Source organism: Octopus sinensis, linkage group LG12 (assembly GCF_006345805.1).
Source record: "Octopus sinensis linkage group LG12, ASM634580v1, whole genome shotgun sequence".
Classification (NCBI taxonomy): Eukaryota; Metazoa; Mollusca; class Cephalopoda; order Octopoda; family Octopodidae; genus Octopus; species Octopus sinensis.
Genome location: NC_043008.1, coordinates 35011099 through 35030789, shown reverse-complemented (window position 1 = coordinate 35030789; position 19691 = coordinate 35011099). Strand labels below are relative to the sequence as shown.

At 34.6% G+C, this 19691-nt stretch overlaps 1 protein-coding gene across 1 annotated transcript in view; it reads left to right on the top strand.

The window, feature by feature from the left end:
- Window positions 1–15649: 15649 nt before the first annotated feature.
- Window positions 15650–19691, top strand: part of LOC115217992 (neuropeptide FF receptor 1-like) — a 77147-nt gene continuing 73105 nt past the window's right edge. Inside the window, exon 1 of the mRNA XM_036507859.1 lies at window positions 15650–15730. The gene's annotated coding sequence lies outside the window, so the exon portion shown is untranslated. The remainder of the gene's footprint in view (window positions 15731–19691) is intronic.

The window sequence follows — 19691 nt, the reverse complement described above, 5'->3', positions numbered from 1 at the left end:
TATATATATATAATATATATGTGTGTGTGTGTTTACATACATATATATACATTGTATATATACATATGAATGTGTGTGTGTGTATAAATTAGCAAGTTGACAACTGGTGTTGCTTTGTTTGCGTCCCCATAATCTAGCAGTTCGTCAAAAGATGCCGATAGAATAAGTACCAGGATTAAAGCAAAGTTAGTACTGGGATCGATTTGTTCGACTATGATCCTTCAAAGTAGTGCTCCAGCATGGCCGCAGCCCGATCACTGAAACAAATAAAAGATAAATGAAAATGTTGGGGACAAATTAGGTACGATAGTCCTGGGCAAGCAGTGGACGAGGTGGTCATGGCTGGAATGGATTTTACCATAGATCTGCTTAGTTAGGATTTACCTTGGGTTAAACAACCGAAGAAAGGCGGCGAGCTGGCAGAAACGTTAGCACGCCGGGTGAAATGCTTAGCAGTATTTCGTCAGTCTTTACGTTCTGGGTTCAAATCCCGCCGAGGTCGACTTTGCCTTTCATCCTTTCGGGATCGATAAATTAAGTACCTGTTGCGTACTGGGGTCGATCTAATCGACTGGGCCCCACCCCAAAAATTTGGGGCCTTGTGCCTAGAGTAGAAAATAATTCTGGATACAAAGTGTCCTAAAGCTAGAAGAAATGAATGAACATAGCTGGGATGCCATTCGAACAATTGGTAAGATTAGAACACAGAACGTAAAGAGTCGGAATAAATACAGCAAGGCACTTTATCAACGCTTTAATGATTGTGCTAGATTTTCTACTGATGAAGCTGACAATAATTCTTCCTACTATAGGCACAAGGCCTGAAAGTTTTCGAGGAGATAGCTTCTCGGTTACACCGATCCCTTGAGTTCAAGTAGTACTCATTTTATCGGCCTCGGAAGATAATAGGCAAAGCCGACCTCGACGGAGCTTGAACTCTGAACATAAGAATGGTCGAAATTCCACTAAGCATTTTCTCCGGGATGTTATCGATTCTACCAGTTCGCCTTCCGATTAGTCTAATATTAATAACATCAGACAGGTGCGCTTTGCTATGCCATGATAACAATTTACAAGTAAGGAGAACTGGTTTTTCGACAGTCTGCTATCTTTACTATAAAAGCGATGCTGTACTGTGGAATACAAATAGTCTACTGTCTTTGGTCAGAAAACCAATAACATATCGATTGGTTCCATTCTTTCTTACAGTGCTACTCTGGTATAGATGAACTAAATGTTGGCTGTTCCAAGAATATATCATCTCTCACTGGTTATTAAAATGGTTCCTCAGAAAATCGTTTATAGATAGATAGAGATAGATAGATAGATAGATAGATAGATAGATAGATAGATAGATAGATAGATAGATAGATAGATAGATAGACAGGTAGGTAGGTAGGTAGGTAGGTAGGTAGGTAGGTAGGTAGGTTCGTAGGTAGGTAGATAGATAGATAGATAGATAGATAGATAGATAGATAGATAGATAGATAGATAGATAGACAAGTAGGTAGGTAGGTAGGTAGGTAGGTAGGTAGGTTCGTAGGTAGGTAGGTAGATAGATAGATAGATAGATAGATAGAGATAGATAGATAGATAGATAGATAGATAGATAGATAGATAGATAGATAGATAGATAGACAAGTAGGTAGGTAGGTAGATAGGTAGGTAGGTAGGTAGGTAGGTAGGTAGGTAGGTAGGTAGGTAGGTAGGTAGGTAGGTAGGTAGGCAGGCAGGCAGGCAGACAGACAGACATAGATGGACGGATAGAGAGAGAGATACAGTCAATCAGACTGGAAATCAGACAAACAGACAAAGTATACTATCTTTACACTCTTGGAAATCAGAACCAATCCAGGGTGTTTTCATTATAATTTTGTATCAGAAATAAAATACAAAAGAAATCTCCAAGAGAGGTGAACGAAATTAATTAAATCCTTGTCGGCACATGATACTGAATCTAAATATTTGCCGTGCCTGCAGTTTTGGAATTTTATCACTAGACGAATATTGGTAGTGTTGGCAACGAATATGGATTCTCTTCTCATTTTGATGCCAGTCTAAAAAGAAATCAATGAATGCTGCGCGAACAAGGAATTTTCTACGTGACTTTGTAGTAATATTTCGTACTTAGCAACTGTGGAAGTTCTTATCTCTCCCTTTAACCCTTTCTGTTACTTCTCTTTCTCTTCTCTCTCTTTCCCTCTTTGTCTCTCTCTTCTTCATTCTTTCTCTCTTTCTCTTTCTCTCTCGCGCGTCTCTTTTATTTATCTTACACTCTAAACAAGAATTTTGGGAAAACATACACAGCAAGCTTTCCAGTCATTTCCCCCCTCCACTCTCACCCTAATCAATTATTCGCCAATTAGGGCTGACAGGGAATAAACTGGTAATATTATTCCTAAGTATGCAGTTCTGTATTCAACAACATTCCTAAAATAGTTAAACTGTTAAACTTTATAAACGCACAAAACATCATAATAACCTCTTCATAAGCATATTATAATACATATATATATATATATATATATATATATATATATATATATATATATATATATATATATATATATATATAATATATATATATATATTTCGTTTTTGGCTTTGGTTTGCAAGATCTTATATGAGTTCTTTATATAAGCATATTCTGTTGTGTCTGGGGAGAGTCATTTTCTTTTTGTGCCTTATAATGTAACACACTCGCCGCGGTGAGTGTTACATTATAAGGCACAAAAAGAAAAGGACTCTCCTCAGACACAACAGTATATATATATATATGTATGTATGTATGCATGTATGTATGTATGTAAAAATATGTATGTGTGAGTCTGTGTCTGTGTCTGTGTCTGTATGTGTCTGTATCTATGTGTGTATAGTGATAATAGCAATAATCCCTGGATAGAATTTATAAACATTTAACGCATCGCTACGCGCATTCCCACGAATCACATGTCTCTTCAGATCACAGTCCGTATTCCTGAGATGATTACAGTATGGTCCCGTAGTATCCGTGGGCGTCGGGTAGATCAGCTTCATGCATTCATTTCTTCAGACGATATAACATTAATGGACGTTTAAGAGAGGGTTATTAAACCAACCTTCTCACCACCAAAAGGGATAACCAACCCTCTGTTAAATACCCATTAATGTTATATCGCCTGAAGAAGTGAATCCATGAAGATGATCTACCCGATGCCTAAGGATACTACCGACTACACTGTAATTATTCCAGGAATACGGACTGTGATCTGATGAGATGTGATTTGTGGATATGCACGTATCGACGCATTAAATGTTTATAAATTTCACTCAAGGATTATTGATGGTATTACTATATTTATCCTACATCATATCGGTATAGATCGATGCAGCTCCAAATAACTGGCTCACAAGTCAGCATCATTAGACTGTGGCCGGCATAATTAAATAGGAGCTTTATTTGCATATTCAAAACGATTCCCGTTAACAAATTTTAAAAGATATATATATCCATATATATATATATGGGGAGAGTTTAAGGAAAAAACAAAAGACGAAGACAGGCGGTGTACAAAACAAACAGATGTATTAGTATAACGCTCAGAAATAGAAAATGTCTTTATATATATATATATATATATATATATATATATATTATATAATATATATATATATATATATATATTACATAAATATATATTATATGTGTGTATATGGATATGTGTGTGTGTCAACATATACGAAGATGCGAGTCTCAAGCGCTCTCTCTTCTCCTCTCTCTCTCTCTCTCTCTCTCTCCCTCTGACACACAGACAAAAAAGAAAGATGAAGAGAGAAAAAACAAGAGCGGCACACACCTACGTATTCTGTGATCAGCTGAAAAAAGACGAAACGAATACATTAGTTCCTTTTGATTGACCATAAAAGTCAATACATTCCACAGGAATAAAAAGAAATAAAACAAATGAATATTCCAGCTTCTCTAAGAAAGTTTAAATAAAAACCAGTGTCAATAGACTGTTATAAGACTGTTGTTAGAATATTATTATTGAATAAAACACCCAAAGAATTCCGCGTTCGATTGTCCAAATGCTGTAGAGAAAAGCATCTTTCATTCAATTATTCCCAATTGTATCTTTAATTAGGTGACAATGAACAGTTAGGGTGGGGAGAGCGCTGGTAAAGCGTGTACTTAGGAGAAAGTGCTGTGGTGGTATATGCGAAAGGGTGGGGTATATTTTAGTAAAGTGAATATTTGGCATAAAGAGTCTCTTTATAGCTCAATGTGTTTATGAATGGTATCAATTCATATCTTCATTGCGTTTCATTGTTTTGTATATTAGACAGACACGATGTCACAATATGCTTGAGTCTGCATGTGGGGTTGGTCGAGTGAAATGCAACACCTCTCTTTCATTGGTGAATGAGAGTATGTTCTTATGTATATGTGTGAGTGTTTCTTTGCGTGTCTATGTACACGTATGTGTGTTTGTATGTGTTTGTCTGTTTTTTCTTCTGTGTGTTTTCATATCAATATATTTTGTTTTTCTGAGGCGAAGTATTTTTGTCGCCTTTTATTTCCTTTTTTAGTTTCCTAGTTGTAAATTTCGATTCATCGACGTGTATGTACAGATCCAGTATGTGTAAACGAATATATTTATGAGAGTCTCTGTGTGTATGTGATTCTGTGCATATGTAGACATACACACACATACATATATATATATTTACACATTCAAGAAAGAAATATATGTAGGCATGTAAGTATATACGTATCTATTTGCAGATAAATATGTACGTATTTAAGTATGCGCATACATATGTATATACATGGGTAAATATGAATTATAAATGTATGAACATATTGTCCTATACACCCAGCAGAATTTAGTAGATAAGCACTCATATATTATATATCTGTATGAAAGATAAATTACAACTATCAATAATGCAAGATTTACCTTTTATCAACTGTGAATAGGAAATTACAGGTTCTCCATCTTCTTACGTTATGTGCAATACATATATACACACACACGCATATACATATATATGTATGGGTATATATATATATATATATATATATATATATATATATATTATATATATATATGTATATATATGTTATATATATATGTATATATATATATATATTTAATATATGTATATAAATATATATATATATATATATATATACATGCAGGAAGTAAATAGACACCTTTAATTTTCAAAATCTTTTATTTGATAATATTGGTTAAAGGAGAGGTTTTCTTCTAGCTGCTTGTCCATAATACACAAGCTTATGCAGATATGTAACACACGTTCTTGGACTAACTTCTAGCTGTTATGTAATGTCAAAAGCCTTCGAATAGGATTCGTTTTCCACAATTCTCTTCAAGCAGCGAAGCTTCCTTTCTGAGGGACCAGGTCGGCCGGGACGAGAATCTGTTGATCCTTTTCCTTGGCTTCTGAATTACACTATAATTTTATTAAAGGTAGCAAGAGGAATTTGAATATTTTCGGCAATTTTTCGTTGGCTAAGACCCGTCTCATATTGCCCAGAAATACGACCTCTTTGAAAATCTGACAGTTCTGCTGAATTTTTCGTGCATGGCATGGCTACTCTTCGCAAATATGTAATATAATGGCACCTGAAATGAAAAAGAATAATTAAATTGTAAATTATTCACCGCTGAAAACATATTAAGACGCTTAGATCAGAAATTTTGAAAATTAAAGGTGTCTATTTACTTCCTGCATGTCATAGGGATTTTAGAAACATTCCAGAGGACTTGAAATACTTCATTTTTTGAATAGGGGATTTCGAAGCACTTGACATAAAGCTCTAAATAATGGGTTGGGAATTCCTTTTGAATAGAATGATCGTTTTTGAACACAATATTTCCATACTGTTATTTATAACTTCATCTTCCAATATTTTATGTATATGTATACGTATATTTATATATATGTATGTATATATCTATCTATATATATATATATATATATATATTATATGTATATCTCTCTCTCTCTCTCTCTCTCTCTCTATATATATATATAATATATATATATATATATATATATAGATAGATAGATAGATAGATAGATAGATAGATAGATAGATAGATAGATAGATAAGATAGATAGATATATACGCAAGGCGCAGGAGTGTCTGTGCGGTAAGTAGTAGCCTGCTTACCAACCACATTGTTCCGGGTTCAGTCCCACTGCGTGGCACCTTGGGCAAAGTGTCTTCTACTACAGCCTTGGGCCGACTAAAGGCGAAAGAGTAGAGGGATAGAATAGTGGGAGAAGAGGAGGTAAAATGATAAGAGAAAGGAAGAGAGAAAACGAAAGAGTAAAGGGATAGAATAGTTGGAGAAGAGGAAGTAAAAGAATAGGAGAAAGGAAAAACGAAGGAGTAAATGAATAGCATAGTGGGAGAAGAGAGTAAAAACGAAAGAGTAATAGGAAGAATAGAGTCGCATCAGAATTGTTAAGATAAAATGTATTTAGACAAGGATGCGTGATATATATATATATATATATATATATATATATATATACAAACTCATGCATATACATACATATATATATATTTATATACACACAAACACACATACATGTGTGTGTGTGTTTACGGGAAATATTTCTGTGTATGCACATATATTTGTAGCTCAGTGGTAGATCTGCTCTAAAACGCGTATATTTCTATCATCAAATTCACACCTCATTCCTGTAGGCATAGCTCGAATAACTATCGTCTTCGTTAAGTTCATTCTGCATACTATAATATAGTGTAATATAATATAATGATAAAATTATAATAATGCGGTGTCTAAATGGTTCAGTGAGTTACAGGTTTCACTGAAAGATGTATTTCTATTTCTCTGTGTTTTCCCTTCCATTTTTTATTTCCATTTGCAATCTTCGTGTAAGCGAGTGGCTTGTTTCTAACAATAGCACAAAGCCCAAAAGCTGGAATGTAGATAACAAAAACAAATTCACATCTTAAACTTAAGAAATGTCTAGAATATTTTTAATGTTCCGCTTACAAATTGTATTTGTAATGTGTGAATTAAATGGTTGATTTCTCTTTCTGAAAACCCCCAGCTTATCCAGGTTGTTACTTTGGCAGTTATTCCTGAAACCAAGTCTACCAATTATTATTGGTATAGATGTGAATTTGTAATCTGGGTGTAGAAGCAGGCGGATTCGCAGCAGTTATCCTTTTTCTCTTCGATTTTCGAAGATATTCACATCAGCAGGGCAGCTAACCTCTCTGCTTTTTCTTGTGTGCCCCAAACATCAATATCTGCCTATACAACATTGGAAGGCTGTCTGCACTGATCCAAAGTCTTTTCCTTTTTCATCTCTTCTGAAGCAAAGCCTGTCAATTTCTCTGTCTCCGTGGAAGTTTCCATTTAATATCAGGATCTTGCTTGTTTTAATTCCTATGGCTGTGGATTTCTTCTACAGATCAATCAAGTATCCCAAAAATTGACTTCAGTATTGGTATTCCAAATTGTGGAATATTATCTTGTTGTAAGACTAGAGTTCCGACTGCCTTATTTTTCTAAGTCTGGTATAATATTCTCGAGCCGCTCTATCTTTTTTCATCTTCCTATGATTTCATCAATGTCTAGGTACTCCCTTAAATGTGATTGAACGAAAATAAGGAGAAGTAAAAGAAAAGAGACAGTCTGACAGGTATAAAGGGAGGCAAATGTTGTCTGGTTCTAAATTCAAAGTGTTTCTCTGCAGATTCGTATCTGGCGTCTTTCTTTCTGTCTAAGGTTTTTTTTATTTTATTTTATTTTATTTTATTTTATTTCATTTTATGACAATATTGAACTTGAAGCATTCTGACCATGCTCTTTGTTTCATTTTCCCGTCACAGATCTTTCCTTTACGTCAGTAGTCTCAAACTTTTATTTCGCACCCCATACCGGTTTCATGCAGTACATATTTTCCATGAACTGCCAGATCACGCACATTACAAAATACAATGAAGTGCACAAAATGCTTAGCGGCATTTCGTCCGTTTTCACTTTTTTAGTTCAAATTCCGCCGAGTCGACTTTACCTTTCACCCTTCCATGATCTATCAAATAAGTACCAGTCACGTACTGGAGTCGATGTAATCCATTTAACCCTTCACCCGAACATGCTGGCCATGTGCCAAAATTTGAAATCATCATCATCATCATTATTATTAGGTCGATGTTATCGACTAACATCCCCCATCACCTCAAAACTGTCGCTCTAAATCAAAAACCATAATTAGAATTATCAATAGAATGCCGAACTAAATGATTTCCAATATTCAGTTACCACCCTTTACGTTAAAATTTTCACAAAGGACACGTGATACACCTGCATGTGTGCGTGTGTGTGTGTGTGTGTGTGTGTGTTGTGTGTGTGCGTGCGTGTGTGTGTGTGTGTGTGTGTGTGTGTGTGTGTGTGTGTGTGTGTGTGTGTGTGTGTGTGTGTGTGAAAATTGCAGCTAATCGTGTTTTGCAGAATTCTGGTTACTTGCTCGAAAGGCCATCAAAAACTAATTTGGCATCGGTGTTGCAGCGTATTTCATACAAAGTCATTTATCTAACTACTTCTAGGGGGAAAAAAAGATGTTGCAAAGGAGTGCATTTTCTCGCTACAAATTCAAAATCCACTAACTACTCTGTAATTGATAAGTCCTTCATTAGCTTGAAGGAAAGCAATCGAGTTATCTCGCGGGTTTAACTTTCAGAAAGATATTCCCACCAGGTTGACATGCCCTTTGTTATACTACAACATCAATATAAACCATCAACGTTGATGAGTCAGAAGACATTTCTAACTACGTTTTTGTAAAGAAAATACCTTTTGGTCTTCGCTAATATTCACTATGTGTTGCATAATTAAGGGGAAAAAACCGTTATTTCATTTACGTAATTGCTTTTTACTCTCAAATAAACAACTAAACATATTTCTTTCTATATCAAACGAGCTATCTAATTTTCTTGTCATGAAATTCTTTTGCTATTAGCAATAGTCTAATCATTTGAAGATCAAATAATGAATTCTTGCGAAGCATATTTTGCCCTCAACCAGGATATCTTTGTTGATTAATGGCGACAGCTAAAGAATAGAAAACAAAATTATTTTTACCGTTTTTATTTGTTTTTTCTCTCTGTGTAAGAGTGTGTGTGTGTGTGTGTGTGTGTGTGTGTGTGTGGTGTGTGTGTGCGTGTTGTGTGTGCGTGCGTGTGTGTGTGTGTGTGTGTGTGTGTGTGTGTGTGTGTGTGTGAGAGAGTGTGTGTGTGAGAGTGTGTATGTTTGTGTGTGTATTTCAAGCTTCCTTCTTTTCAGTGTTACTTCTTATCATTAGATAAGTTAATTTTTATCTTCAGAACTGTCAAAATAGATACAAAATGTCCGAATAGATAAACCGTATGTTCGTTGTTTTGTGTTCAAATCCACTGCGGGCATTTAGTTGTGGCTCAGGGCAAGGACGTAAATCTGCCTGCTTCAATTCGTCTAGAAAATGTTACCTGACGTTGAAGATAAAGTTAAGTGCATCTGTTGTTGGCATTTGAGTGCTGGAATTTAGACGATAAAGTTTCAGTAGACTTATTTTATCGGTAGGATTCTAGTTCTTGCAGATGAATAGTTAATACTTTAGAAAACAATTATTGGTTTTAGCATTTAGAAAAAGAACTGGAAGTTGTAGAATGTGTATTCGCCTCTTAAACAAGGTTTGGAACATGGTGGCTGTATTGTTTTCATGCAAATAACTGAAATATTATGTGGAGATGAAAGAAAATCATTTTACCATTACAGAAATATTTAAACGCTATAACAAAAGATTATCAATAGACGTTATTAACAGGAGAAATACTAATAATTTTCAAATGCATCGAAATGAAAAATTATTAATAAAATGATTTTGTTCTCTGATAACTTGTTTGTCAAAAGTAGAACGTGGCTTTGTCTCATTCAAAGAAATGTGTCGAGATTTGTTTCAGAACGTATTTTAGTTTTCACTTCTCTAATGTAGCGCCACGACTATAGTTTTACCATGCAATTTTAGCACAAACAATAAAAGACTTAACAAAAGTACTGCGATAAACTGCTATCACAATAGAACCACCATCATCGCAATACACGCCATCACAACATCACAATCATCGTTGCATAATACTGCCCAAAATGGTGCAGTAATATTACAAAAGGTTCTGTCTGTTTCAAGTAGAGTAGAACTACTAAGCTACAGAGGAAACTTGTTATTCTAGCAAATTGCATGGACCAGACTTGCTTCAGAGCTTTTTCCTTGCATCAGACTAATCAACCATAAATTATTATATCACATCCAGTTGTTCCTTTCCGTACTCCCAAATGACATCTTGTTTCATGTTCGTGGACAACAAAGGGGAGACAGCAACAACAAACTCCGCATTTAGTTTTTAAAATATACAAATTTGTTCTGACTTAATACTTAATTTAATAATTGCTTGCATCTGGAAAATTTAAAGTTGATTAACCATTATCTGCTCTAATGACGTCAGAAATGCGCCGTGAAAGATTCGGTTGTGTTTTAGATCATTGCCAAACAAATATTATTCACTAGTGTACCGTTGTCCACTGATAAAACGAGAAGCAATATTTAACCGTCATGTGACAGTGATTTAATGTTGGTATAGACATTTTGCCACTGTAAAGTCAATTAATGTTATATCGGCTCAATAATTATAATTTTACTTTTTTCCGATTTCATGGTGCTTTTATACAAAATAATGAAGTGAATAGCAATTTTCGATATAAAATATTTATGAAATTAAAATAACATTAAAAAAAAAAGAGAAACACATTTCTCATTTGTATATTTGCAATAAATATATGTTATCAATAACCATAATACTGTTTGGCTATCAATTAATTACAGATGTAACATTAATTCCATAAAAGGCAGCATGACATTTTTAGCGTGAAACGAGACATTATATACATAGTCACAAGTGAAATGAAACAAAGTTGTCAACAAACGATTAAGAGAATCTTCTGTGTTTTGAAGTCAACTGGTCAGTTTTAATATCAGGCTGTAGTTTTTTCACTTAAATGACTTCACTAACCACATAAATGAAGGTTATGTACAATCTTTTAAAGTTTCCCTTATTATTTAGTCCCCCACACAAATAAGTGATATTAGGATTATATCAGAAATTATTTCATATAGCTGTTAAACTAGGATCGAGCCAACACCCGAAGCCTATTTGGGGGTCCTCTGAGAAATCAAATAATATAATTGACTGTCTTTAATGTGTTAGTGTTTTATAATTCAATAAAAGACAGAGAATAACAGAAGAGATGAGAGAAGAAAGAAAAAAAGAAAAGAAAAGGAGTAAAAGAGTAAAAAGGAAGGAAATAAAGAAACTAAAGGAGGAAGACGTCAGTGAAGTGAAGGAGACGAAAGAGGTGGGAAAGATAGACGATGACGACGACAATGACGAAGCTTGAAGTGAAAAGGGCGACGGTGACAAAGACGAAAGCGCTAAAGTAAAAGGTGATGAAGAATAAAAATATCAACAACAACAACAACAACAAGTCAAATTGAAACCATCGCCATCGTTATCACTAAATCTTTAAACACGGAAAGAAGTTTAACGTTATTTTTGTGACAGACGGATTAATGTTCCCCTTAATCCTCGCAGCTTAATAATCCCAGAATCAGCTTATTTTACCCTTTCTAAACGTTTCAATACACAAGAAATATTCAGTAATCGATTAAGAGAAGAATTAAAGATAGGATTTTGTCTTCCTCGGAAGATTGTTTGGGTAGGGGTAGAGAGAGCCTTCATCTTATTTAATCTCTGATTGCATTAAAAGAATATAAATGGGATAGAAACGATGGGGGGTGGGGTGAAAAAAGAAAGAAAGAAAGAACGAAAGAAAGAAAGAATTTTTTTTTTCAGAAAAAATATTGAAATCAAAACAATTTTTTCCTTACAATTTTTTTAATACGTTTTATTTTTCTTTCTGGCTTAAAAATGTCATTATATTTCTTTCTTTCTTTCTTTCTTTCTTTCACACACACACACACACATATGTATATATATGTGTGTCTGTATATATATATATATATATATATATATATATATATATATATACATATAATATATACATGCATTTGCTGATACATATATATACCCACACACATATATATATATATATACACATATAATGTATGCATACATTTGCATATATATATATATATATATATATATATATATATATATATATATATATACATACACATATATATATATACATAATACATACATACATATATATATACATGTATTTATACGTATGTATATATATATACACACACACACACACACACACATATATATATATATATATATATACTTTTTTATATACTTTTTTTAATTTGTGCTATTTCGTATAAACAGAAGGTAAATTAGAAGGAACCATGGTGAGTTTCGTTTCTATAAAAGAACAACTGTGAAAAAGGGATTAGTAAAGAGTTACAGGTGAGAGACCGCAACAATGACTGGGGAATGAGGGTGAGGTGCATGAGGTCGACTTAGCGCATGATACATACATACATGCATGCATGCATACATACATACATACATACATACATACATACATACATACATACATACATGCATGCATATATGTCCAACCACGTGATCCAAGAAAGTTTTCTTTTTAGTGCATGTGGAATCACTAAAATGTTGATTTCACTTCTAATAAAACTGTGACCCACCTTGACCCACCGTGACCCAGTTTCCCAATCGACTCAGCATCCGCCCAACCCCGGCTACAAATCTCGCCTATCGGCACACTTTGAAATGACCACATACACACACACACACAAACACACACACACACACACACATACACACACACACACACACGCACACACACGCACACACACACACACAGAGTAGCTCTTATTTGCTTCCGTCAATGGACTGCGGCCATGCCGAGTGATCCTTTTGGAGGGTTTTCTCCATCGTTTGGACCAAGTACTTATTTTTTAAGTAGACAACACACATATGCGGCCATGCTGGGGCACTACCTTGAAGAATTTTAGCCGAACGAATCGAGCCCAGAACATATTGTTTTAAAATCTGGTACTTATTCTATCGGTATCGTTTGCCGGACCGCTAAATTACGGGAACATAGACATACCAACACAGGTTGTCAAACGGTGGTGGAGGTAACGCATACACACACACACATACACCCTTAAGAATATAACGGGCTTCTTTCAGTTTCCGCTTACCAAATCCAGTTACAAGGCTTTGTTCGGTTCGGAGCTATAATAGAAGGCACCTAACCAAGGTACCACGTAGTGAGATGAACTCGAAACCGTGTGGTTAGGAACCAAAATTCTTATTACAAAGCCTCGTCTGGACTATAATAAAAGATATTTACCCAAGATGGCCAGCAGCAGACTGAACCCGAAACCATGTGGTTGGGCAATGGAGTTGTACACCAAACAGCCGCGCCTACGCTTAAGCGGATAAACATGTTACCTAAAAGACTTCTCTCAGAATATTTGCTATAACTGCACGCTTCATCTCAACAGGTGTAGAACGCGTGCGCGCGCGCGTGTATGTGGGCGTATGTGCGTGTGTGTGCGTGCGTGCTTGCGCGTATGCACGTTTAGGCGTATAAACAAGTAAAAGGTGTAAGTAGGACCGTGTTCATGTGTAGGGCATTTTTGCATCTGTTCATAATTCAAATTCTATATTTATTTTTGTACGGAGGAAAACTCGGAGTTGAATAAGTGTAGCTAGGCATGAGCGTTTGTGTGCGAGAGAGTGTATATGTGAACACGTGTATATGTGCGCACGTGTGTGTGTGTGTGTGTATGCGTATGTGTATTATATATATATATATATGTGTGTGTGTGTGTGTGTGTGTGTGTGTGTGCGTGTGTATATATATGTGTGTGTGTGTGTGTGCATATGTATGTATGTGTGTATGTATGTATGCATGTATGTATGTATGAATGTGTATGTGTGTATCTGCACGTGTGTATATGCCTGTGTGTGTATGTGTGTATTATTAATGGTCGTTGATTTATGACTTCGGTACAATGACATGGTTATTGTGAAAGTGGAGTAAAATGAAAAGGAGAGTATAGAGGAGGTATGCAAATAAAGAAGCCGTGCACGTTAACAAGTATACTTACTTTCTATCATCAGCCCTTTCTTCCACTCCGTCGCTACCGCTCTTTTGTTTTTACCTTTCTCTCTCTCTCCGTCTATCTCGATCTCTTTACCGCTTTCTGCCTCTTTTAAATAGAAATATCCATCATTTGCTCTTAGATTGACAATCCTTAAACCAGTAGAATATCAAAGAGACGAACATCGATTGATAAATTGCCTCTAGCCATCAAATATTGAACTAGATTCTCCTGTTGCTATTTGCAATATGCTATTGCTATCAATTGCTGTTATCTACAATATGCCACAGATATCGAAACCAGATATCTACATACATACATATGTACATATGTACATATGTACATACGTACGTACATACATACTTACATGGATACAAACATACCCACATACACATATATACACACACATACATACATACATACATACATACATACATACATACATACATACATACATACATACATACAAACCCACACACACATACACACATATGCATTCATACATACATATACACACATACAGACACATGTAGTGCTGACATCTTTGATGATATTGTATCGCCTCTGCATATCTTTCAATCACCATCAAATGATAAAGCTTTCTTCTACTTCATATTGACATCTCTTAGCATGGATTTAAATCAATGCTTCTTTTATGTCTTGCTCACCATCTCTCTCTTTCTCTCTCTCTCTCTCATTATATATACATATATGTGTGTGTGTGTGTGAATGTATATAATATATGTATATGTGTGTATATACATATACTTTTACATATACATATATACGTGCATATATATATATATATATATATATATATATATGTTTGTCTTTTCCACTCTCAGTTTTATTTTTTCTCTTCCCCCTCCTCCTCTTTTTGCTCATCTTTTCTTTACTTCGTCTTCTTCCTTTTCATTTTTCTTCTTTTCATTCATTCTTCTTTTAGTCTTTCTTTCTCTTCGCTTTCTTTATTCGCCGATTCCATCTCTCCCTCTTTTTCTCTCTCTCTTCCTTCTCTCTCTATTTTTCTTTTACCATTTTACCGGCTTTTTATTCTTTTTCCTTTTTTCACATTCAGAAAGCTACAACCACAAACATACTTACTTACATACATACATACATATACATACATACATACATACATACATACATACATACATACATAAATACACAGTCAGGGTATCATTCTTGTGTTTAGTCTTCTACCCTCTCTCCTCAATCTTCCATCTTTTAACCATGTTACATAAATTTCTTTAAATATATTTAAACAGTAATCTCTCAATTTACATTTTTATTACGAAATTTCCTAATAAATTAAATGATGTTTTCCTATTAAATATTGTCGTTTTAGTTACCCTTCTTCTTGTGGTTGTTGTTGCTGCTGCTGCTGCTGTTGTTGTTGTTGTTGTTGTTGTTGTTGTTGTTGTTGCTGCTGCTGTTATTGGGCTCCAGGACTGCTCAAAATGACAAGACCCCTATCACCAAAGATGTTCCGATTCTGGCCTGCGCCCACCTTACATATTTTAAATTGCATTATCCAGCCGTAACAGTCCATCTTATCTAAAAATACAATATCAATCCAATGTTTCCTGCCTTTTATATTCAAGATTCTAAAGTGTGATTTCAAATGGAATTTAGCTGCAATATCTAGCAGATCAGATGACCAGGCAACAGTTCCATCGTTAGCTTCAAATAGACTGGAATGAAACAATAAGCCTTAATACTTTTAAAATAATATGTATAGGAGTGGCTATAGGCGCAGGAGTGGCTGTGTGGTAAGTAGCTTGCTTACCAACCACATGGTTCCGGGTTCAGTCCCACTGCGTGGCAATTTGAGCAAGTGTCTTCTACTATAGCCTCGGGCCGACCAAAGCCTTGTGAGTGGATTTGGTAGGCAGAAACTGAAAGAAGCCCGTCGTGTATATATGTGTAGGTGTGTGTTTGTGTTTGTCCCCCCACCATCGCTTGACAACCGATGCTGGTGTGTTTACATCCCCGTAAATAAGCGGTTCGACCAAAGAGACTGATAGAATAAGTACTAGGCTTACAAAGAATAAGTCCTTGGGTCGATTTGCTCGACTAAAGGTAGTGCTGCCGCATGGACGCAGTGAATTGACTGAAACAAATAAAAGAATAACAGAATAAACTCTGGAGTGTTGAACTATATCATCCAATGTGTCCTATTTTCAAGATGGCTGCGTGTAATTTGAAAGAAATTTTGCTGCTATTTCTACTAGGTCGAACGACAACGCAGATGCTACCTTTTTCGGCTCATATTGCAGCACATGGTGGATTCTTCGTCGGCCTTTGATGACTATTCCGTTTTTCGACCAGCTTAACTCCTACTCTTGAAGTCAACAATTAAATAGTTGTGCATTGGACAAACCCACGTGTATCTGTATCTTTAACGTAACTGTCAGGCAGAAATAGCGTAACACGGTGACTAGGCTGGATCATTGATTCATAGATACACTCGAGAAAGACTGAAAGAAGAATCAGTGCCTGTACTGGGGTGTTACTTTATTTATTGACCTCGAAGGGATGAATGAAAGACAAGGTTGACATCCGGTAGGATATGAACTCAGGTCTCAGAGAGACAAGGTGATAACTGCAATGCTTGTAATGTGACGCTGTAGCAACTCTGCCAATTCGTCGCGCTGCAGGTTGGCTCAGACCGTGCAGACTTATACAAAAGCAGATCATGGCCATCGTGTTCTTTATGTGATACGAGGACAGTTGACCGAACACAGTCGATCGAAACAAGGTTTGTCGAAGAAGCAGTCGCTCGATTCAATCTTAGCGAATATTAGAATTTTTTTTAAAGGATTATGTCGTCACGTTTTATTAAAATATTTTCTTATGAAAAATGTAAAAACAATTAATGGAAAAAAACGATTGCACGAATCAATACTTAATTGAATTAGAGAAAATAGGAACATTTTTTTCTAGATTATTGAGTCACGCTTTATTAAGATATTTTTATGAAAAATGTAAAATCAATTAATCGAAGAAACAGTTGAACGAATCAACAATTAATCGAATTATAGCAAATATGAACATAATTCTTTATAAAAAAACATTGAAGATGTCACGTTCTATTAAAATAATTTTTTAAATAAAAATATAAAAATAAATTATAGAAGTAGTAAAAAAAGAATACTGGGATTGAGCAAAGTGTCTTAAAAAGTTCACTGAATCGTTTCAAAAATGCATTAAATCATTCATTATTCTATTTTCTTCTATTCTTTTACTGGCGTCTGTCATTGGACTGTGGCCATGCCGTGACACCACTTTGAAAAATTTTTAAGACTGCTGTTGTACATTGTTTTCTTTTGCCCAGTCACTAGCTCACGGGGACGTAAACAAACTCAATTCAATACCGGTTGACAAACAGTGGGACTACTAAGACAAAACACACATACAGACAACACACGTATACATACAACACACATGCACACACATATATATGTGACGTGAGTGTATATATATATACATACATACATGCATACATATATACATACATACATTCATACATACATACATACATACATACATACATACATACAACATACATACATACATACATACATTCATACATACATGCAAAATCAGAAAGGAGAAAGCTAATCAAAAGCTACAAATCCAATCCATCAATGGAACTGTAAAAATCTGTAAAACTTTCCAGAATTTTATCATATAAATATATATGAGCATGTCAAGATATGCAACTATATTCATGAGAATACATACATAAAACATACAAATCAGCAAATACATACATGCATACATACATACAATCAAAAATACCCTGTTGTTGATGTTGAAATTCCAATGAAAGAGCCTTGTATCTAGGTTGGAAACCAGTTTTTTCTCTATTGGCAAGAAATCTTGAAATAAACTGAATAATGACATACATATATTCATACGTATATATATATATATATATATATATTATATATATATATTATATATATATATATATACATATATATATATACATATATGGGAATGTGTATGTATGCATGCACGTATGTTTGTGTGTATGTATGTATGTACGTACTACCTACGTATGTATGTATGTGTGTGTGAGGAATATGTATGTATGTATTTAGGGCCCCGGTACGAGTGTTCCAGGCTTTTGAAGGCTGTGAAACCACGTCTTAGCTATAATATGTTCCCAGGTCTACTCTGACCCGGAGTTTTAGCACCTGTCAGGTCTCAGCTGGTGGTATCGAAGAACCTCTAGTTCTCGATAGAACTTCTTTCTGGGAGAAGATGAATATCTATTATGTTCTCGTTTTTTACTTTGCTCACGTTTTTTTTTTTACATCCTGTATCCATATATGCATGTATATATGCATATACATGTAGGTATGTACATATATATGCATATATTTGTATATTATTTATATTATTATATGATGTTCCGGCAGTGGTGTGGTGGCGAACCCAGCTATACTCTTTCACTACAACTTTCTCTCACTCTTTCTTCCTGTTTCTCTCTCTCTCTCTCTCTTTATATATATATATATTATATATATATATATATAATATAAATCATATATATAATCATATATATAAATCATATATAAATCATATATAAATCATATATAAATCATATATATATATATATATATAAATCATATATATATACATATAAATATATATATTTATATATGTATATCTATACATGTATATACACATATATATTATATATATATGTATACATATATATAAATATATGCATATATATTTATACATATATACACATGTGTGTGTATGTATGTGTGTGTGTGTATGTATGTGTGTGTGTGTGTGTGTGTGCGTGTAGGGTGTTTGACAATTTTCTTCGGAGGTGATCGATCACCAAAGAACGTTAATGGCATTAGAGATTATTGTGGCTGTTATGGTTCTATTTGTAAAGAATTAAATAGCTTCAAACGTAAAGTTCATCGGTTCTCCATTCTCAGCAATCCCGTTCCTTTATCAACTTTCAAAGAGTAAATAGAAAATTAGAAAAGAGTTTATAAAATTTGTTAACAACGCTGAACACTCACTTCCAGCATGGCGTTACGGATTCAACTCCATCTTGACGTTACAGAATCAACTCTAGCGTAGGGTTTTTTTTCAACTCCAGTATGTCGTTTTATAATCAACTCCACTATGGTGTTACATATTTAAGTCCAATGTAACGTTTTTCATCCGATTCCTATCTATCATTACACATCCAAACTCCAGTATAATTCGCGCATCCGACCCTAAGATGGCGTTAAACATTTAACTCAATTGTGTTTGTCATTCCAGCATGTCCTTCTTAAATGTTAACTTCAATATGATGTTGTTTATTCAATGATATTGTACTTCTGATTCCTCTATGTCGTTATACTTTCAACTCCAATATGGCGTTATAGATTTAAAATCAATATATACTTGTAACGAAGGGAGACCGGCTTGATATAGTAGCTAAATCTTTCTCAAATTACATCTTCTCATCTTAAAACAGA